Source organism: Peromyscus maniculatus, chromosome 9 (assembly GCF_049852395.1).
Source record: "Peromyscus maniculatus bairdii isolate BWxNUB_F1_BW_parent chromosome 9, HU_Pman_BW_mat_3.1, whole genome shotgun sequence".
NCBI classification, from domain to species: Eukaryota; Metazoa; Chordata; class Mammalia; order Rodentia; family Cricetidae; genus Peromyscus; species Peromyscus maniculatus.
Window position 1 is genome coordinate 95,302,150 of NC_134860.1, and position 23,184 is coordinate 95,325,333.

Below are 23,184 nucleotides of genomic sequence, written 5' to 3' on the forward strand. Positions count from 1 at the left end.
TTGTTTTTCGAGACAGGGTTTTTCTGTGTAGCTTTGCGCCTTTCCTGGAGCTCACTTGGTAGCCCAGGCTGGCCTCGAACTCACAGAGATCCGCCTGGCTCTGCCTCCCAAGTGCTGGGATTAAAGGCGTGCGCCACCAACGCCCGGCTTCTTTTTTGTTTTTGTTTTTTTTTTTTTTTTTGTAATATACTGATAATTTTAAAGCATATTTGAGAATTTGGTGCAATTATATCAAACATAATTTTTCAAACTGCAACCGAACATATTAAAAATAACTAAGTAAATTATTTTTATTGCTATGATAAGCTACCATGACCAAGGCAACTTATAAAGAGTTTATAGTTTCAGAGGGTAATCCCATGACCATCATGGTGAGGAATTGGCAAGAGGCAAGCAGGCATGGGGCTGGAACAATAGATGATATTTTATAATTTGAGACACAACCATGATGCTTGTGAAAAAGAGAACTAACTGAGGATGAAGTGGGATTTTGAAACCTCAAAGCCTGATCCCTGTGACACACTTCCTCCAAGAAGACCACACCTCTAAATCCTTCCCAAACAGTTCTACCAACTGGTACTGAAATATTTAAAATTATGAACCTATGAGAGTCATTCTCTTTCAAACAATCACTTTATGTATAGTTATATAGTTATATATAATGTCAAGTATATGCTGAAAAATGTCTGTGTGTGTGTGTGTGTTTGTCTGTGTGTGTGTGTGTGTGTGTGTGTGTGTGTGTGTGTGTGTGTGTAGGTCTTAAGATTATTTACTTCAAGTATCATGAATACCTATTTGAAAACAGGCTTAATATTTTCATTGTTTCAATTTTGCTAGTTCATTGGTAAATTGTTGTTTGAATTTTATTAATATTTTATTTTATACCTATTTTGAAGATATGATTTTTATACATGTAATTACACGTAAAATTGTTCTTTTGAAATAAATTTACCAGAATCTATATTTAACTTCCCCCCAAGTAGTTAATAATGATTTTATTGATATAACCATCATGTCTACATTAGCATAAATGTGCTCCCTGGCCTTTTAATTTGTTTCACAAAATTATAGCTTTGTATCTGAGAGGATTTATGCAAACTACTTGTTATTCTTTCAAGTTTTGCTCTCAAGCTATAAAATTTTCTAATCTCTCCACTCATTTCTTATAAGCTCCATTGTTATCAAATGATGTTAATATTTGCTGAGGGTTCTGAAATAGAATAACATAGGAAAATGTTACTTTAAGTCAATTTATTACAAGTGGCATAAAACATGGTAATTTGTCATCTATTGGTAAATAGGCTAGTGTTCACACACAACACAGTAAACATGCTTTAAAATGAACATGTACTTGGAATTTATGCTTTTTAGGATGGGTGTTTATTACAAAATCCTCTCCAGAACCCTTTATTATGTACTTTTAGTATTTATAAAATAAAAGAATAATAATTACATGCTTGTTCACACATATGGTTGATTACCCACATACAACATCTTTCTAAAAATTTAAATATTAATAAATAGTTTTAATGGGTCAGGCTGGTAGATTTGCAAATAATCTCAAAGATATTTTGGTAGCAATCTGATCCTTGCATACTCTTCAACTACTGAATATTCATTCTACTTTGATGTATAAGATGGAGATTTTCATGCAAGATAACTAAATACTCTACAATCTGAGCTACATCCCTAACATGCATCACTTTTTCCATTCTTTTGTGTATATTTCAAGTTATACAAAAATAAAAGTGTACATATTAATGAACTTTTATTTTAATAACATATGCATGTTTAAAATATAAAGAGAAAAATTGAAATATAGCTTCTGAACCAGTTGAAGAGGGAAAATGGTAACATTTTTAAAAGCTTAATAAATCAGAAAGGAGCAAAACTAGAAGTATTAGAAAGAACAGAAAGAAAGAAAACAGGTAACTCATGTAATATATATAGTATATATATGATATGGTACAAATACATATATATGTATATCAATGATCATAAGTTTAAAATTCTAAAAGTTTATGATAAGAGCTAGGTACTACATAATTAAATCTCTGAAAACAAATGAGCAACAGCCTTGTTACAAGAGGCATAATAAAGCATAAAACACAAAATGATGTTTCAGCCTAGAAAATAAATATTCAGAAATCGTTATAATTAGCTATTTCAACTAATTTAAGTAAAAATAGCAGACGTTAGCAAACATCTAATTGTAATAAAACTAAATTGTATGTGGATATGTGTTGTTGGGATTTTTTACTCTTTTCTGCAAGGCCTACCACCCAGCTCCCAAATAAATTCACACACAGACTCTTATTATTGCTTATGAATGCCCAGCCTTAGTTTGGCTTAATTACTTGCCAGCTTTCCTTTTCTTAACTTATCCATTTACCTTTTGCCTCTGGGCTATTCCCATTCTCTTACTTCTGTAACTCTTACTCTTACTCCATGGATTGCTGCTTGTGTACCTGTGTAGCTGGCCTCTGATGTCCTCTCCTTCTCTGGCTCCTTCTCCATCCCTCCTCCCAGTTTTCTTCTTCTATTTATACTCTCTGCTTGCCAGCCCCACCTATCCTTTATCCTGCAATGCTATTGGCCAGTTATTTATTAAACTATAAGATGTTTTACACAGGCCCAGTAACACAGCTTCACGGAGTTAAACAAATGCAACATTAAAAAGGAACGCATCTGTTCCACACTGGGAACAGAGCCAGACATGGTGGCACATGCCTTTAATCTAAGCGCTAGTTAACTATAGAGAACTGGAGGTCTATACAGACAGGAAGTGATAGAGCTAGGTGGAAAGAGGAACTGATGTAGCTGCAAGGAGAGAAGGAGTGAGATGGCAGGGCACAGAAAGGTATATAGGCGTGAGTATACACAAAGTAGCTCTCTTGGGCTGAGGATTTCCTAGCAGTAAGAACTTGTGACTTTGGCTTGTTCTATCCCTCTCATCTTTCTGCTTTCACCCCAATATCTGGCTCTGGAATTTTTATTAATAAGAACATTTAGCAATTTGTGTTACAAATATATCTTATAATAACTTTCTTATAAAAAAGGAAACTCTCCTAGTGCCCGCCTTAAATCCTAAATACAAGGCTGTTATACACCATAGTGTAATGTAATATAATGAAAACTATACAACAATATTAAAATTAGCTAATTAAATTGAAATTTAATATAACTTTAATATGGAGTGTGAGATACATTAATAAGTTAAAATTACTTATTAAACAGGTGAATTGTCCCAATTAATAATATTGATAGAACATGATGTCTAATACCTAGTTCTAATAAAAATAAAATCATTTCTAAGAACAGAACTATTGTTTTTAAAACATGAAAAGCTTTTCTACACTGAAATTTTAAATCAACAACAATAAAAGTCTAAGTCTGGAAGAAATAAGCTATTAGACCCTTTCTATTGCTAATGCTTCCCTCTGAGTTTTCTAACTGGATTATTGAGTTTTAAATTCCTTCTGCATCTCACCTTGTGTTTTCCTAGTTATTTCTATCTCTTTTTTAAACTCAGTTTTCAAATCCTGAATTGTCTTCCTCATTCCATTCAGCAATATATTGGATTTTTTTGTTTGTTTGTTTTGGTTTTTTGGGGGGAAGGTTTTGGGTTTTTTCCCTTAGAATCACTCAGTAGTTTACTCATGCTCCCTATGATTGTTCTTTTGAGTTCTGAGTTATATGATTCATCTGGGTATTTCTTTTCAGAGAACATTTTTAAAGACTAGTGCATTGGAGGAGGGGCATATTGTCTTGGCCTTTCATATAGTTTGTGTTTTTGAGGTATGACCTGAGCGTGTAGACCCCTTTGATTGCTTGAGATTCTAGCCTGCTTTTATTTAGAGGAAGAATGGTTCTGTTTTGCTAGTACCCAAGATTAGTTACTTGAAAAACAGGTAGGATGACATGGTAGGTCCGTCCTTCATATACTCTGTATTGATTTTTGATTGGAGAGACGAGGATGCTTCCAAATCACTGGTAATCAAGAAAGTGTACTCAAGTGACTCTCTGCTGTGTCTGACTGTACTGGTGAGCAGGAGAGCATGAAATATGCTGCAGTTGTCTCCAGGTGTAGGGGATAGACTATGGGTTGTGGCACTGACTTAGATGGGCTGTTAGGCACATGGTCACAAGTTACTATTGTGGGGTGGGGACAGAGACAGTGAAGGGCACTCACCAGGCTGGCATTACAAAAAGGTTTCAGGAACTGATCTAGGCCTGGGAGACATAGATTACTAGATATTTTGTCACATAAGTCAATTATAGTTCAAGAATGAAAGTATTATTAAATATTTGATAAAATGTAAGCCTATCATTTCAAAACACTTTGTCGAGCTCATTAATAATTAAATAATTTTTCTCAAGCGCAGGTTTTGAAAATGAACAAAGGAAAAATGAGATTAGCTGAAGAAGTTTGAAAAATATAAGGTAGAGTAACCCAAAAAGTATGAGGAATGGTACTGAAATAGTTTTAAGAAAAAAATAATAAAGATCATAAAACAAAATCTGGTTCATAGAAAAAAACAGAAACACACTAGTCACAAAATAAACCAGGATACACTGTGAAGAATTCTTTTTAATCTAGTTGATGAGGGCTGAGAATATACTTGTGTGGTGATGCACTTTGCGTAGCAAGTACAAAGGTGCTAGAATAAACTCGAAGCACTGTAAAGAACTACAGGACTATTTTTAGTTGGATTCATTAGCTCCAGTAGATATACTTTTTAAAAAACTAATAATGAATAAGCACAACTTATGCTCTTAGTAGTTCACAAAAGGAATGGGGGAGAGACTGTATTAACTCAGTATTCTCAATGTTACAGTAATGAATGTACTCTTACAGATAGTTCATCTCCAAATAATAATTTAAATTTGAGGAATTGTGCATTTTCACAAAATTAATGAAAAGTGTATTACAGCTCAAGTACTTAAGAAACAGGGTATTAATTTAGATGGGAATATTCAGATGAAACTTACAATTCCAGGCACTATCTCAGAGTTTATTTAATGCTTATTTTCTGTTTTTATTTTATTTAGTTTAAAATAAAGAGAGCGATTTATCTTGCTCTCAGCACTCCCCAGTTGCCCAGAGTTCTTTGCCTGCAACAGAAGCCCCACAGATTTTTCCTTTTCCATATTAGCATGTCCACTGGTGTCCTTCTGCTTTTGTTTAGGTAGCTGTGTTTATAAGACTTCATGGGTATAACCTGTCTGACAGTTCTAGAAGATACAATCTCAAATTAAAGTTTCTGCTCCTTTGGCACCTATAATCTTAGTGATCCCTCTTCTGCAATTATCCATACAATTGTATTATACATGTATCAGTTGGGAAAGAGCACCACGTGACCTTTTACTCTCATGGTCTGTCCCACAAAAGAAAACTCCACTTGTTTCCCACTTGTTTATCCAATTCCAAGTGGTCATCCCTGGGATTATATTCATGCAAATAATGAGTAGGTTGTATTAATATATTTTAAATATTTATGCCTACATTTGTACATATCTATAACAAAAATTAAAGAAACCGTAATTTTGAGAGATATCAAAAGGTTTGCTTGGAAGGGTTTGGAGAGAGGAAAAGGAAGGGTGGGAATGATGTGTTATAATTTCACTACAATAAAATAATTATTTTAAAGAAATCAAAGTGAACCATCATAATGATACATACAACTGAACACTGAAACATTACACTTACTTTGAATTAAAACATCCCTTCACTGGGACAAACTCTCACAAGACCATGGAAACTCCTGAAGTGATGAGGCTTACTGCTTTCAGGGGACTTACACACCCTCTACAAGGTTATGTAAACCGCAGCGGTAGCAGTTGTCTGGCAGGGAGAGGAGACACTATGGTAGAACTCCCTGCAAGTTAGACAAGGTGCTCTGCTGACCCAGCACTTATGAGTTGTCACCTATACTAGGGTGGGCTTTGGGGCAAGGAAGCTACCTAAGTGTTATTTCTGGTCCTACAATTGAAGCCAATCAACTTATTGTTTCAGCATATTAAACTTGGGTACAATTATTTCTTTTATCTATTGTCAATGACTATGTGTGTTAATATTTGTTCATAATTTCCCAAGGAAAATCAAGCAATGACTAAAAACTTATTTGTAGGATAAACCATATAAAATATTAATGAATACTGGACTTACTGTTAAATGGAAAATTCAAAGTATACATAAAGACTAAAATACATCAGGATTAAGTTAGAATGTGTAAAAATTTGGTTTTATAAATAGCATGTGTAAGATTTCATAACAAAACATTTTAGCAGTATCTGGTATGAAAACACGTAAGTTTAACAATTCCATTCCATTAAGTCACATGTGCCAATGAATATAAACATATGTATAAAGAGATCTGTGCAAGGCAATTGTAGCATTTTTAAGGAAAATATCCTAGTATTTACTTATAATATAATTCAATAGGAAAATGAGCTGATAACTTGTTTGTTTCCAGTGAGAATATACAACAGAAAGTATAATAAAGTAAGATTTACAGAAGTTAATGTGAATCCATAATATTTTGTTACGTAAGAAAAACATGGTACGTGTAATCTACTAATACATGTTTTATACACTAAAAATAATATATAATGATGCTTAATTCTGTAATAATAGTTTAGCATATTAAAGAGAGGAATGCATATCTAACTCAGGAAGTTCCTTTCACCTTTGAAATGAGTGCTAAGTTTGAAATGATGACAGCAAGAGCCTCTTAAATATTTATTTCTTAAGAAACAAATTTGTAAAACAGAAGTCAAGCTGGCTATCTGCATGCTGTTTATGTAAGTGGCTTTGTAACTTTACATGGATGGTCCTTAAATTCATGATAGAAGAAAACTCTTCAAAGTATTTATGTTTCTAAGTTTACAATGAATAAAGTTAAATCAGCTTTTCAACAGGTTTTCAAAAATTATCAGACCATGAACCTTGTATTTGCTTCCTCCAATGCTCATTGACACAAACGAAATTACAAATGCCGTTGCTTCCTCCTTCCATTTAACCCTACTTTTGGAGGTGAAAAAAGACAATCATTTTCCTCTAATAAGCAGTCTCAAGTTCCAAAAAACATAGCTTGTTATAAAACACAAGCTGACAAGAAACATGAAGAAAGTTTGTCAAATGTACTTTAGGTGCTGAAGATATAGGTCAATGCTTACTTGCATGACTGTCAACAAAACTGTTCTGTGTTGCTATGCATAGCTTTCATGTGTTCATTGCCTTTTAATTGAATTGAATATACTCTAGTCAACCACCTTTCTTCATTATCATTATCAATTAGTATCTTTGAACCTTCTTTACTGTTACACTTGTATTAAATTTTTTGACAAAGTGATAAATTGAATCCTCTGGTTTTATTTTAAGTACTTGACCTAAGAGCTTGAAGCATAGTACAGTTGTAGAGTGTGTGCATAGTATGCATGTTCAAAGTCCGGAGTTTGAGGCCAGTGTAGACACACAGAGAAAGAGAAGAGAAAGGGGGGGGAGGGGGGGAGGGTAGAAAAAAAGAGAGAGAGCTCAGATAAAAAGTAAGATCATAAACACACACACACACACACACACACACACACACACACACATATTGTCCACATTTCTAGTGAATTTCAAATATCCTCATTCTATCTTGTTTCTCCAAGGTTAATACAAAGATTGGTCTGGAGAGATAACTTGGTGGTTAACAAAACTGCCTGCTCTTCCAGAGGACATGGGTTCTATTCTTTGTAACATGAATTACTAAATGATCTTATTAATAGAATATCCAGAGCCAGATATTGGGGTGAAAGTTGAAATATCAGAGAAACAGAGCAAGCCACAGCAACCTCACCTTACCAACACCTCAGTCTCCAGAGCGACACTTCCGGTTTATTCACACCTTATATACCTTTCTGTGCTCTGCCAGCTTCCTTCCTTCCTAGTGCTGGAATTAAAGTCATGAATGCTTCCCCAGTTCTTGATAGCAAGGGCATGAGATCTCAAGTGCTGGGATTAAAGGCCCATGCCACCATACCTGGTTCTGTTTCCAGTGTGGCCTTGAATTCACAGAGATCCAGACAGATCTCTACCTACTGAGTGATAGGATTAAGGGTGTGTGCCACCACAGTCTTGTCTCTATGTCTAATCTAGTGGCTGGCTCTATCCTCTGATCTCCAGATAAGTTTATTAGGGTACACAATATATTGGGGCACAAAATATATCACCACATTTTCCCCTTTTTTTCTAGAATAATAAAAAAAGGTTATAACTAATATAAGAAAAACTATATACAATAAGTACAATAGGTATATGCAACATACACAGTCAAGAATTACATTAACAATGTCCAGTCCATTAACATTTGACAGATTCAGACAAAAAACTTCATTATTCATCCTATTTTGGTGAGTCCAAAATGTTGTACCTAATTCATTTTCTATCCTAACTTGTATTACAAACTGAAAACTATCCTTTGGTGTCTTACAAACTTATACACTTTATACCTCTTAGTGAGTTTCTTTTCTGAATTTGTTAACAAGGAAAACTATAACTATAACTATCTAATCTTCAAAGCCCTCAGAGAACTGAGAAGGAAATAATATTAATATTATTAAAATTTCTGAGTTAGTAGGAAGTGCAAACAAGAAACTTGCAAAAAGGTGAGAAATGACAGAAGGGGAAGTGCTGTGAGATGTCATTCTGTATGCTGTGAATATGTGTTGCTCTGATTGGTTGACAAATAAGCTGTATCAACCTATGGCAAGGCAGCTTAGAAGCAGGTGGGGAATCCAAGCAGATGTATGGAGAGAAGAAAGGAGAGGAGAGAGAGCCAGGCACGCCAAATGACCAAGATGCCAGCAGACCAGTAATGGGCAATGGGGTAATTTAATATGATAAGCTAGCTAGCAGGAAACTTACGCCATTGACCATATAATTGGCAAATAATATTTAGCCTCTGAGCGATTACTTTATAAGTGGCTGCAGGACCATGGGGCCAGGCGCATATGCCTAGAATTCCTGGAATCCACATGGTGATTCACAATCATGTGCAAGTTTAATTCCATGGGATTAGACACCATCTTCTAGCCTCTGTGTGTACCAGGATGCACACGATGCACAGACATTTATGTTGGCTAAGTATCCATACACATAAAACTTTTAAAAAGAAAAGATTAATCCTAAGATTGACCATGTTCCAGTCCCTCCACAGCTATTAAAGGCACAAGGTTTCTATTTCAGATGACTTCATGTCTTAGGCTGACCGCATCAGATTTAAAGATATGTGCTGTCACTCTAAGTAAAAACAAAAGCAGAAACAGAAAGAAACAAACTAAAAAAAAAAAAAAAAAAAAAAAAAAAAAAAAAAAAAAAAACAGCAAAAAAATAGATCATGAACTGACCAGAGCAGACAGTTTGGAAGCTATATCAATATTTATGAGAACATTTTTGAAAAAAAAATCAGTCTTACAGATAATTTTTACACATATTTTTATACACTGCCTCAACTGACTATAGACCACATTTTTCAAGGCTATACTTCTTGTGTTTTGGCTGAGAACATTACAGCATTTTCAGAGACCCTATTATTATTTTTTAATCTCTGTGCTTACATTTATTACTTTTTTGGATAAATTCCTTTTTTTATTACGAAGTTTTTTATTCATTTTACATACCAATCACAGATCTCCTTCTTCCCTCCTCCCTCCCCCTTTCAGCCTCCCCCCAACCCACACCCCATTTCCTCCTACCAGAAGATAAGGCCTCCCACGGGGAGTCAGCAGAGCCTAATACATTCAGTAGAGGCATCCAAGCCCCTCCTCCCTGCCTCAAGGCTGTTCGAGGTGTCCCACCATAGATAGTGGGCTCCAAAATGCCTGTTCAAGTACCAAGGATGGATCCAGATTTTACTGCTGGGGCCCCCTAAGCAGGTCAAGCTACACAACTGTCTCACTTATGCAGAGGACCTAGTCCAGTACTGTGGAGGCTCCATAGGTGTTGGTGTAAAGTTCATGAGTTCCCACTAGTTTGGTTGTCTCTGTAGGTTTTCCCATCATGATCTTCTTGACCCCCTTTGCTCATAGAATCCCACTTCTCTCTTTGACTGGACTCCTGGAGCTCAGCCTGGTGTTTGGCTGTGGATCTCTGCATCTGCTTCCGTCAGTTACTAGATGAAGGCTCTATGATGGCAATTTGGGTATTCACCAATCTGATTACTAGGGTAAGCCAGTTCAGGCACCCTCTCCACTACTGATACTAGTCTAAGTTGAGGTCATCCTTGTGGATCCCTCGGAACTTCCCCAGCACCTGGTTTCTACATATCCCCATGATGTCTCCCTCTATCATGTTATCTCTTTCATTGCTCTCCCACTCCGTCCCTGTTCCAGCTTGACCATCTCATTCCTTTATGTTCTCATTTCCCCATCCCCTACCCTCCATTGTCCACCCCTCATCCCCAGTTTACTCATGGAGATCTCATCTATTTCTCTTCCCAGGGCGATCCATGCATCTCTCTTTATATCCTCCATCAGCTAGCTTCTCTGGAGCTGTGGGTGGTAGTCTGGTTATCATTTACTTTACATCTAGCATACACTCATGAGTGAGTACATATGTTTGTCCTTCTGAGTCTTGGTTACCTCACTCAGGAAGATATTTTCTAGTTTCACCCATTTGCCTGCAAATTTCATGATGTCATTGTTTTTTACAGCTGAGTAAAATATCCTCCATTGTGTATATGTACCATATTTTCTTTATCCATTCTTCACTTGAGGGACATATAGGTTGTTTCCAGGTTCTGGCTATTAGGAATAATGCTGCTATGAACATAGTTGAGCATATGTTCTTGTGGTATGAATAAGCAGAGACCCTATTCATTAACACTAGCTATCAATGTTAAGTTTGACTCTAATTTTGCAATATGTATGTAGCAGAATGCCAAAGTATGTACATGTGTGTTGTCAGAAAAATTAATAATCTAAAATGTGGCAGCATTTGATTTTAGACTTAATAAACATTGTCTGAAACGTAAGCATTTTAAGAAGGTAAATGCTTGTTGCTGTTCAGTCATTATCACAAGACCACAATCTAACTTCAGTTGCATTTAAAAGTGATTTTACGCTTTAGTAATCTATTATGTGATGTATCTAAAGCTTCTTCATTCCTCATAATTATAATTCAATAAATAATAACAACACCCCAAGGTTTGTTTTAAAGCTTTCCCTACCAAGCTTTCTTCTAATCAGACCTAAGTGTTTTCCATAAAGTAAAACACTGTTCTTGTGACAAAAAATAATAGTCCCTGGACTGACTTGAGAGGTTTTACTATTTTAGAAAGTTGGTGAGAGCAAGGGCTTTCTCAAGTATGCTCTGGATGTGCTGGATCATTCTGATAAATAAAAGTTGCAATGTCTCCAGTGAAAGACTGTAAACCATGACTGAGACAATTTGAAAAATCCTCCTTTTATACTTTCATTTAAAATATGTACACATTTATTATTGGAACTGAAGTTAAAAGTTTTCAAACAGAAAAAATATAGTTATGTTTATAGGAATATAAAGATGAAGATGTTGATAAAGTCATAATTTTCAGAGGTTGTGAATCTTGCCTTTCAAGAAGAAAACTTCTTTGAAAGTGAGTATAGTTTTCAAAAGATATTAAGAATTTTAAAATGTTGCTGATTATCTAGAGATGGTAATACAGAAAGGGAAAAGAGTTAAAAGTTAATTTGTACCTGACAAATGCCAGTTTAGAATGTTACAATTATGATTGTCTAAAACGCTCCCAAATGATGAAGAGTGTTGTGATGATTAATATTGATTGTCAATATGACAGAATCCAGAGTCACTAAAAAGACAAGCTTCTGGAATAACTGTGAGGGTTCATCTGTATTAGGTTAATTGAGGCAGGAAGGCTCACCTTAATTGTAAGTGGCCCTGTCCAATAGCTAGAGTCCTGGGCTGAGAAAAAAGGGCAAAGTGAGCTGAGTATTAAGTTTGTAGAGTTTGGATTCCACAAGTAAGTATAATTTCATTTACACGTTTCTGTGTGCTTACTGCCTTTATTATATCATTTTATGTAAATGGCTCCAAACATGTGAAACACATTTTCCCTTCAAGATGAATTAAGCAATTCAATGTGCACATAGAAGCACTGGTTAAAAAAAATTGGCATTAGAATTTTTTTTGTATATTTCTTGAGGCAATTGTGAAATAGTTAACCAAAAAAGGCAACATTTAATAAATATCTCATATAGTAATGAGAAACAAGATGTACCAACTAAGAGCATCAAATTCTGGAAGGGGACTGAGAGCACCAACAACAAGATTGGATTTGTAAGTAGACCTTGGAGCAATGGCAAGAGCAGCATCTTGAAGATTTTTCTAGCAGGTTGAAGAAAGTGATGATGTCTTGACCTGGCAAAGCATATTCAGGGAACAGGATGAATTCCAACCTAGTTGAGATGTAGGAGGCAAGGTCGCAGTTCATAATATGAGGCTTGAAGAAAGGGCAGGACTAAGGAAATTACATTCTAATTAACTAATTATTAGTGTGAAGATAATTATATGTTAGAAGATAACATTGACAGAAGGAATAAAATTCTAACTGTAATCATTAAGACACTGTCAGCTTGATAGGCAAGCAGTCACTCTGGCTATTCAAGTAGGAAGCAAACCATGTTAGTTGTAAATTCATATTTTCCACCTCAGTTGTGAAAGTGAGGGGAAAACAATGACAAAACTGAGCTTATGCTGAAAAAGGAGCATCCTCCTCACTGGCGTTCCATTTTAAAACCGTGTCCCGGATTCACACAGTTGTAATGTCCTTATTTGTCACCTTGATTCCATGTGTTTTAGAGGAAGGCACTAGGGAAATATTTCTTCCTGCGAAAAAAGCTTAGGGAAAAGTGTATAGATTGATGTACTTAATTTGCATTCCACTTGTAACACAATGCAACCTTCAGTTTTTTAAAGCAACATTGACAACATGAAACATAATATTACTTTGTGCTACATAAGCTAGTGATAGAATAGGTTAGTTTTAACTCAGAATGCCACAGCTTTTGTTAAGCCATTATTCATACTTCATCACATGGTGATACGTAGGATGGAACTAAAATTATATGTCAGCATTACAGTTTTGCATTAAATTGTAGTAGGGTTTGTTTTTTGTTTGTATGTCCTCATCATATCTTTCTGTAGAGGAGATAGATTTGTGGAGGACAGCATTTTTTTCCATTTATGGCATATCTGCACAAATACAATATATAATTTTCAGCAAGAATATAGTTGCTTGTGAGGAAAAATAATGCCTGGGCTTTTATTTCAATTCACAAGTCTGGGTGTTGTACTTGACATTATTTATATGAATTTTATGTTGCATATATTACTTGCAATTTCAAAGCTTCTTTATTAATTCCTAAAGTAAAAGAAAGCATTCAAAGCTAAGAAAAGCTGTCCTTACACTTAGTTGCATGCCCAAGCACACAATTATTTTTTTTTCTTTAAAGAACATCATGAACACAGAATGCAGCAAGTGCGCAGATTTGTGTGCACAGGAGGGCTGTTTGTCCTCAAAAGTACTTACTTAAATAAGAGGAGCGTTGGAAGAAAAGGCAAACAGCACCTTGAAGCAAAAGAAGTGGAACAGATGTCCTTTAGCTGTGTGTTTTATTGATTTATAAACACTCAGTCAGGGTCCCTCGTCTCTGCAGAGTAATTTAGATATGGGAAAATATCTGTGAAATATATTGATCGTGTTATTGATTGAAAAGCCAATTGCTGTTGCACTCCTGTTTTACCATTTAAGTCCTGACACATTTTGACATATGAGCCAGCTGTGACTCCCGTCTTGATTCTACAATAAGATAATGTGAAAGCTGTCATAACCACTTCTCTGTCAGCTCTGAGTATTTACAGCTTGGTGCTGCTATTTAGCTTGCTTTTTAACTACCTGAATAATAAGGGTTTGTTAAAGCTCTCTCTCTCTGGCAGCAAGCTTATCAGGCATTCCGACATACATGGACAAATTCTGGATAGCTTTCTCTTCATTTAGTGAACTGATACATTAGTGAATTTTTAAAATTTTTAAAGGAACCAATTTCTTAAAATCTTTGTATTTAATCAATGTACATATTTAATGAACGAATACTGACAATTGCTTTCCTTCATTTTCACGGAGCTTTTTTGATTTCCTAGCACATCCCTCGATGACGTTTACTAGTATATGAGATTAGTTCTTATTCATTGGCAGTAAAGGAAGAATGGGAAAATTTGGTCCTTTGAATCTACAGATTTGTTACTTATTTGAGATATTAATCATGTAAAAAAAAAAAGGAAGATAATTTACACAAAATTATTTAGTAGCCTTAAAAGAAAAATCAAGACAGTCTCTGAATCTATCTGCAAAAGCTCACAAACATTTACATAAACATATCTGCAAAAAGTGCACTTTAAAAGATCTACGTTTTAGGACAGAACTCATTAGATGATTGAAAATACAAATGCTGTTTCCCGCTTCTAGTCACATAATCATAACGCATGAGAAAAAGCTCCACTAAATCACCCTTTCGATGCATATAGTCAATATGGATCTTTTCCAAATAAGGTTGTTTAAATGTATACTATACATTATTAAAGTTGGTGTCCATAATACTCCTCTTATATTCTGATGCATCTTCTTCTTGTCATGCTCTCTCTGATTAATCACAAGCAGCATGTTGATATGTTCTTTCCCAGTTTATATAAAAGCATCCCTCATTTGTGCAACCCAATGAAACAGGCCCATTGTATGGGAGCAGTGCTGATGTAAATAGCCTGGGAACAATACTGCATATTATAAGGATGGACAGCAGATCATTCCCCTGGGAAATGAAAACATTCATTTAACAGCCCGAATGGCACACCATTCTAGCAAATGACTGACATATCAGCAGTGTTAAGCATAGCACTTCTGATTGATTTGGATCCAACTTTGAAAAACCCAACATGTATTTTTATAAGATGGTCTCTTGTAGTTGTATTTCTAACCTCAACATCAAACTTTAAAGTAGATTTCACCTTTACATATATCTATAAATATGCTTTTTAAAAACACAAAGTAGCAAATGAAATTTGCCAATGTAAAATCTGTAGTCTAAGGCTGTAGCAGGCTGTTTCCCAATCAATCTGGTATAAGTTAAAAGAAGATGCGCTGAAAGCAGCCTGTTAAGGCAGAATCCTACATTAGCTGCAGTGTGGAGGACCAGACCATGAGACTTGCATAACATCCCTCACGAGGTCCACTAATGCTCTCTCCCACTTTCCATTTACCTTGTAGTAGAAAGGATCAAGCAAGACACACACAGTACACTGGTAAGTCATTCTACCAGCTTCATCTGCAATGAAATTGGCTGGATAATTGGCTGAGTTTTCACATTTCACTTACTGAGCAGAGTTCTTTGGTTTAGGAGATATACAATAGGGCAAATGAATCTGGTTGGAATGAAAAAGACACTTCCACAGAGGGTGGGTGTGAAGGGATGGAGAAATGAGTGGGTTGGAGATGCATCATGTGAAACACACAAAGAATAAAGAAAAAGAAAAAAAATGACGTCCAAATTTGAGTTAAATTCACAAATAAAGGAAAACCCTAAAGTAGTATCCTATTTCTGCCACTAATACTTCCCCTTGCACTAATATTTTACATTGATTTAATATAAGTTTTGAGATAACAAAATTATCATTAGTAAAACATTACTGACTAATCTCTAGAGTGTAATTTCATCATTTTTAACCTCTTTGGTGTGGTGCTGTGGTGTGTGTGTGTGTGTGTGTGTGTGTGTGCGTGCCAGAATCTCACATTTCTTTTACAGTTTTTTATTTGTCTTTTCCCGTCTGTGGTAATTCCTTGGGAATATGTTCTTAATTACACACCTTAGAGATATCTGATATGAGCACATTTGCACTTAAGTTCGAGAAGTATCAAATTAGACTCTTACATTAGTATTAATTCTGAAACTGTGCACACCAGCGTTCCTACTGACTGGTTATAGTTTTGGTTGACACTCAGAGGTCCCCATTGTTTCCCTTTTCTTTCCTAATCTATGCTTGGATTTGAGACATGATTATTTTCCACACAAACATCTTTCCTTGGGTAGTTTCAAGTATAGCAGGCAGTATTCTACACCTTCTGAATGACAGACATTTGTGCTCTTAGCCTGTTCTACACAAAAAAAGAGTTTTATATGAAATGAACACCTGTATAAACTAACTCAAGAAATGACTGATGGGTTGATTGCATGTCTGTCATTCAGAAAGGTTAAGTCAGTGTGTATCTCACAAATTGATCACTGAGTTTCTGGGTATGCTTAAGTAAATATCTATCTTTCTTATATATTATTTTCAAATTATGAAATTGCTGTAGGATCTTAGGTCTTTTGATGATTAACTTTGATGATCAAATCATATGCATACATGCAACATTATATGTATGATATGAACAGATTATATTTGTATATTTAAAATTGTGTGTCTATGTGTATGTTTGTAACAATGATTAAAGAAAAAGAGGTTAGAGGCTATGATTTTGAGAGAGAGAAAGAGCCTGGGGGTGTGCACAGAAGGGTTAGAGGGAGGAAAGAGAAAGGGGAAATGATGTAATTATATTTTTTATTTCAAAACATAAAAGTAATAACCACCTAGGGCATGAGTGTATCTGTATGGGTATTTCCAAAGATGATTAGCAGAAGGGAAGACACTTTCCCTGAGTGAAGGCAGTGTACTCTTCTTGGCTATGGCGCCTTAACTGACTAAGCAGAGAAAGGAGAAAGATAGCTGAGTTATGCCATTGCCCTTCTCCTTGTTTCCTGGTCCATCAAGACTGGTCAAGCTACAGTGGCAGCCATAAGTTTTCCATCATGATGCCTTTGGTCACAGAGAGGATAAAGCATTGAGTATACATCAGAAATTTAAATGTTGAAAATTGAGTCCCTGGTTTAGGTATGATATGTCTAGAGCTAGAGAGGAAAACCAAAATCCAAGGTCAACTGATAAATGATTAAAGAAAAGCCAGTCTTTCTGTCTATCTACTAATCAATCTTCTCAGTCTATCCATCTCTCTGTCTCAATATATATATATATATATATATATATATATATATATATTCTGTGTTAATTCTTTGAGAATCTCATACATTGTATTTTGTTCATATTCATCTCCCTCCTCCATCTCCTCTCAGATCCACTTCCCTTTCATAGTCACCTAACTTTGTATCTTCATTTGTTTTTAAGTCCATCAAGTCATAGTAGTGCTGGGTATATACTCTTATGTATGTGGCCATCTACTATAACATCTTAGACATATCAGGGACCACACCCTCTTTCTCCCAGCAGCTGCCCATTATCAATAGTTCTATAAACAGATGTGGGACTTTATGACCAGTTCCCCATTCCATGCTTATAGTTCTTCCTGACTTGGGATTATTCAGGTCTTGTTCCTGTTATCACAGATCTGGGAGGTCCTATCTGCAGCCTCCTTGTTTCATAACAGGAGCACTGTTTCCTTGTGCTCATCTATCACCTCTAGCTCTTATAGTCTTTCTTCCCTCTTTCTTCAATTATCTTTAAGCCTTAGGAGGGGGGGTTGTGAAACATATGTCCCACTTATAGCTGAGCACTACACAATCACTTATACTCTGTATGGGACCAAATCTGAGTCTCTGTGTTAATTTCATCCAATGCAAAAAGAAGTCCCTATGGTTATGTTTGGGAGATGCAGTAATCTATGGTGTACTAAAAAGCTGTTATGAGTCAGTTTAATACTGTATCTCATTAGAATAATAGTAGTATGTTCTTCTCTGGCCTCCTGACCTGTCTAATTACAAAGTCATGGCCTAATAACTGTGCCAATATTAACTCTATGTTGAGGAGTGGCCTTAAGTCCAAACTGATAGTGGTTGGTAACTTCCATAATACTGGTGTCACTACTTCATCAATAGGTCTATTTTGCCAGGCAGGCCATAACTGTAGCTCCCAGGGCTTACAGTTGGATAATATCATTGATTACCTTTCATCTTTATTTCTATGTTTAGCACCTCCTATCACTCTGCTATATAGCCAGTGCAGGTGAAACATGTAGGCACAGAAAAGGACCTTCTGAAGAGGATCCTGATAGTGCAGTCATTAAGACCAGTTGAGAAATGGGGCAACATGAAACTACAAAGCTTCTGTGTAGTGAAGGACATCATCATTTGAATGGAGAGACGCCTTACAGAATGGGAAAATATCTAATTAGCTATATATCTGACAGAGTGTTGGCATCTAAAAATATACAAAGAACTCGAAAAAACAAATATGAAAAATATTATCAAAAAACTGAAACAACTCAATTTAAAAAAAGAGCATGGAACTAAACATGTAGTTCTCCAAAGATGAAATATAAATGGCTGAGAAATATTTTTAAATGTTCAACTTGTGTAGCCTTTAAGGAAATGCAAATTAAAATATTGTGTTTTCTTCTTATCCCAGTCAATATAGATAAGATAAAAACAAAATGATGACATATACTAGTAAAGATATGGGAAAGAGGGACTACTCATTACTTCTGGTCAGTATGGGAGCTGGTACAACTGTTACGGGAATTGGTGTGCATGTTGCTCAACAAAATAGAAAGAAACATACCACATGATCTATCTATAACACTCCTAGACATAATCATGACATACTTTCTACCTTTTAATAAGAATGAAACTCTGCCACTTTGGCAAGTAGATGGGAGTAGAGATCATTGTCTTAAGCAAAATATGTCGCACATAGGCTGAAAAGTGCTGCATGTTCTTATTTATATAGAGAACATAAAAATATTCACCACAAAGTAGTCCAGAATAGAATGGTGCTCACTAGAGCTGTGGAAAGAAGAAATATGTAGAAAAGGGGGAAACTTTCTCAGTAATTTCTAAATTTCAGTTAAAGGAAAATAAGAAGTTACCGTGTATTGTTGGAGTAGGGTGTTGTGACAATGGTTAACAATTTTGTAGAATGTATTTTGAAAATCTGTATGAAAAGATTGTTATTTTCCCCATATAAAGTGGTAAACATTTAAATATATGTATTTTGATAGTGATTGAAGACAGTATTAATAAATGTAATTGGAGTATATAATATAATGCATATGATTTGAAAAAAAGAGAAAAGACATCCTTGAAGTTAAAGGTTTAGTTTGAATGAAAGCGTGAAGATGTGTATGAGCATAGAGTAGGGGGTACAGTAGAGAAAACTAAGGATTCAGGAGAAAGCCTTACAATAAAACACTATGTGTAAACTAATTATGCACTAAAGAGTTGGAATAGAAGTACTTCACATGGATGGACTATGTTACTCATAAAAGACTTTGGTTATTGAGCAAAAATCTCAGTGCCAGACATATGATACCTCCTTATAAGTTATTGGCTAGGGAGATTACAGAAGTTTCCCATTGCTCTTCAGTGGCCATCAAAATTAGACAGTAAGATTTTCTTGATGAAGACACCACATACTTTAGTTATAGTGCATAGAAAATTCAAGTTTTTTTTAGCTTCCAAATTTTTGGTGGTGCTTTGTAGGCATCAATGACCTTATCCAGACTGGACTCTGAATGCTATGACATTGAGCTTCAAGGAAGAATATCTATGGTAGAATAATGGCATGAGAGAATTCAAGCTTGATACTACAAAGCTGGTTAAAAGTCAATGACTGAGAGGACATAGGCACTGGGTGGGGAGTTAATATTGTTACTTTGATAAATGGCCATGCTGCCAGACTGATTTCTACATATTTTTGTTTTTAATCACAGGTCTGTGTTGCTCACAGCCTTGGTCAAAGAAGCTCCCCCGACCTTAGGCAGTGACAAATTCAGGGCATCACAACTGATTTAAGTCGTAAGAATTGTTGACAGTGAGTACATCCTTAAATGGGACATCTATAACATTTATACCAACCTCTTCTCCCAAAGGCTCAGAGGACATAAAGGAAGAAGGTATGGAAAGAATGTAAGAACCAGAAGATGGAAAACAGCATTGTGAAATGTTATCTTCTAGATGTGACATGACCATTGCATTCATGAATTTCAGTAGATATGACTACAAGCTATTCCATCATGAATGGAGCAGGAACTCATAAGGATCCACTTCTAGATAAGGAGCTAATGGCAGTTGTGGCTTATAGGAGAGGGAGAGTCATTTTATTCATGGATGTGACCAGTGATAGTTTGCCAATAATCCACTGGATGACCACTCATTCATGCACACATGGGCAGCACCAGCACCAATCAGGATCAATACACTTATTACAAAAAGTCTAGGGTCAGGCAGTGGTGGTGCACACCTTTAATCCCAGCACTAGGGTGGCAGGGGCACATGGAACTCTGTGAGTTCGAGGCCAGCTTTGGCTACAGAACAAGATCCAGAACAGGCACCAAAGGCCAAAACTACACAGAAAAACCCTGCCTCAAAAAAGCAACAACAAAAAAAGTCCAAAGTAGGACAAGAAGATGGGAAGGAGATATTTTGGGAAGGGTTGTGGGAATGTAAGATGCAATGATCAGAATTGATGTGATCAAATTATAATATGTATGTATAAAATTATCCATATGTATGATATTATAAATAAAAATATTATTTACAATTACAATTAAACATTGATATAATAGTACCTTATATATAAACTCATATTAGAAACTTTCTAATTGGCTAAGTGATTTTTTTAGTAAGTTCTTTGACAAAGTTAGATATGTATATGGTACACTCAATTTCCTCACACCTTTTTCACTTACAATGTTGATATTTTAGAAGAGTAAGATAATTTGATCACTGTTCATCAGTGGTGTTGCAGCCATTTCCTGATAATTCATGTTTTGCATTTTTTTATCAGAATGCCATTGAAATGGTCATATCTTCTTTGTATCATGTCAGGCAACATAGCATGTGTATTTGACTTTATATTGGTGATGCAGACACATTTTTCTAATGAAGAATTATCCTTGAATTCCTGTATGTCATGCTTTATTGTAATTATCCTTATGCTAATAAAATACAAATAGCTAAATATGAAAAATGTCTTATGAGACATGTTACATGTTATTATTTCCAAATGAGTTAACAATATAAAAGAAAATAAAATTTTACAATTTGTGTATGTATGAACAACCTCTTTAGTTCTTGGCTCTATCCATCTGTCATTTATGGCTTCAGTGCTCACCAAAGTTCGTGAGACAAAGATGGTGTCTCCAGTGTCCAGCTTTCTCAGGGTTCATTATCTATACAATGGACCTTTCCTTGGAGGCATAAAGGTTCTCTAGGGCACCTGTGGCTTTAGAGACCATGGACTCTCAGCACTGCTGTCTCCAGTGTCTAGCTACTGTAGTGAAGTGGCCATAAGCCTCCGCCAGCCAACCAGCCAGCCATGCCATTCCTTGGCATGTTCCAACTCGATCCTATGGATAATGATTTGCTGCTATTTGCTGTTCTCATCATTTTTATGCATCACTTTCCTTCATCAGTTCTTTGTTACTCTGTGCCACTGCTTGTAATTGACAATTCTTATACGTTAAATTTTTCCTGTTCAAATAATTGAGGGATTTCCTTTCTTCAGTTTAGACCCCAAGTGATACAAATGTCTTGGTTGTGACCAATTTTGTTTTTCCAGGGAACAATGCTGCTATTCTAGCAGGAGATAAAATCAAAGGGAAGGAAGAATGAAGAATCAAAGCAAAAAAATAGATGCAATAATAAGAAAAAGGGATTGGAATTAAGCTAGAGGCACCCATTGCTAACAAATGTTCCTCTGATGGAATGATGAATTACCTCCAGCCATGTTCTGAAACTGCATAAACTAAGAGAGCCTATTTTGAGAAAGAAAGAAAAGAACTTATTTGCTGGCTCATGAATTCCATTGATCGCCCTGTACTAGATGTTTGTGGATGCAAGGATGTTGTGATGGCCAGTCTTATGTCAACTTGACACACAAACTAGAGTTATCTGGAATGAGTGAACCTCAGTTGAGAAAAAAATGCCTCCCTAAGATTCAGCTGTGAGTCATTTTCTTAATTAGTGATTGATGGAGGAGGGCCCAGCCCATTGTACGTGGTACCATCCCTGGACTGCTGCTCCTGGTGGTCCTGGGTTCTATAAAAAAAAAAAAAATGTAGGCTGAGCAAGCCAGGGTAAACAAGCCAGCAGGTAGCATCTCTCTATGGGCTCTGCATCAGCTCCTGCTTCCGGGTTCCTGCCCTGTTTGAGTTCCTCTCCTGACTTCCTTAGATGAGGAACAGTGATGTGGAAGTGTAAGTCAAATAAACCCTGCTCAAACTTGCCTTTTGGTCATGGTGTTTCATCACAGCAGTAGCAACTCTCACTAAGATAGACGTCAAGTATGTCACCCCTGTGTCCCTTATCACACTGGCATAAGGAGTATAGAGCAACAAGGGGGAAAGGTTCACATGTGGGCATTAAGTACAATGTTTGTATCAGGGTGCTCAGAGCTCATATAACAATAGTGGCATGAGTGAAACGAGTATCCAAGGGTCCAGAGACAGATGACAATAATATAAGTGTATATGAAGAAATCTTGGGTGTGTGTAACTAATACAAGGTCTTATCTATGTCTAATTTTACAGGTAGTTAAATCTCAAGGTATTTTGCTCAACAAATGAGTGGCTTTATTTTAAGATTTTTTTTCTCCCTTAGAATAGGAAATATTGTTAGTTCCTATAAAATCCAGGTCATGTTACAGCTGTTTAGTAACTTTCCTATAAGTTACTTGTTCTTTCCTTTTAGCTCCCACAGCACATTTACTTATGTATCTGAAAGTATTTTCATATTTTATTGTAATTTATTTGTTTTACACCTGCATTGCCCAGGAAATTGTGATTGTCTCAACTGCAGGGACCATGTATTATTCATTTTTGTATTCCCAGCACTCAGCATAATACTTGTGCATCAACCTCTCAATAAATATGTGTTGAATTGAATTTAAAAGAAATCATAGATGTAAAAGTACACATGGATAGTATTATCAGCAGAGCAGCATTTCACTATAGCATGATATACATCTAATTTGCTACTTATGAGATTCTGTGTTGATGCCATAGACACTTTGTCAAACACCCAGAAAGCAGCAGTGCTTTTTGCCAATGAGCAGCCGAAGTGTATGTTGACAGTTTATTTCAGCACATTATATGGCAC

General features: G+C 35.7%; 1 long non-coding RNA gene across 1 annotated transcript; it reads left to right on the forward strand.

Annotated features, from left to right (window-relative positions):
- Nucleotides 1-442: 442 nt before the first annotated feature.
- LOC143267199 (uncharacterized) lies at nucleotides 443-22,055 on the forward strand. The gene is made up of 3 exons (XR_013042116.1): nucleotides 443-576; nucleotides 19,797-19,979; nucleotides 21,647-22,055. It is a non-coding gene; the product is annotated as an uncharacterized LOC143267199 (long non-coding RNA).
- The last annotated feature ends 1,129 nt before the right edge of the window (nucleotides 22,056-23,184 follow it).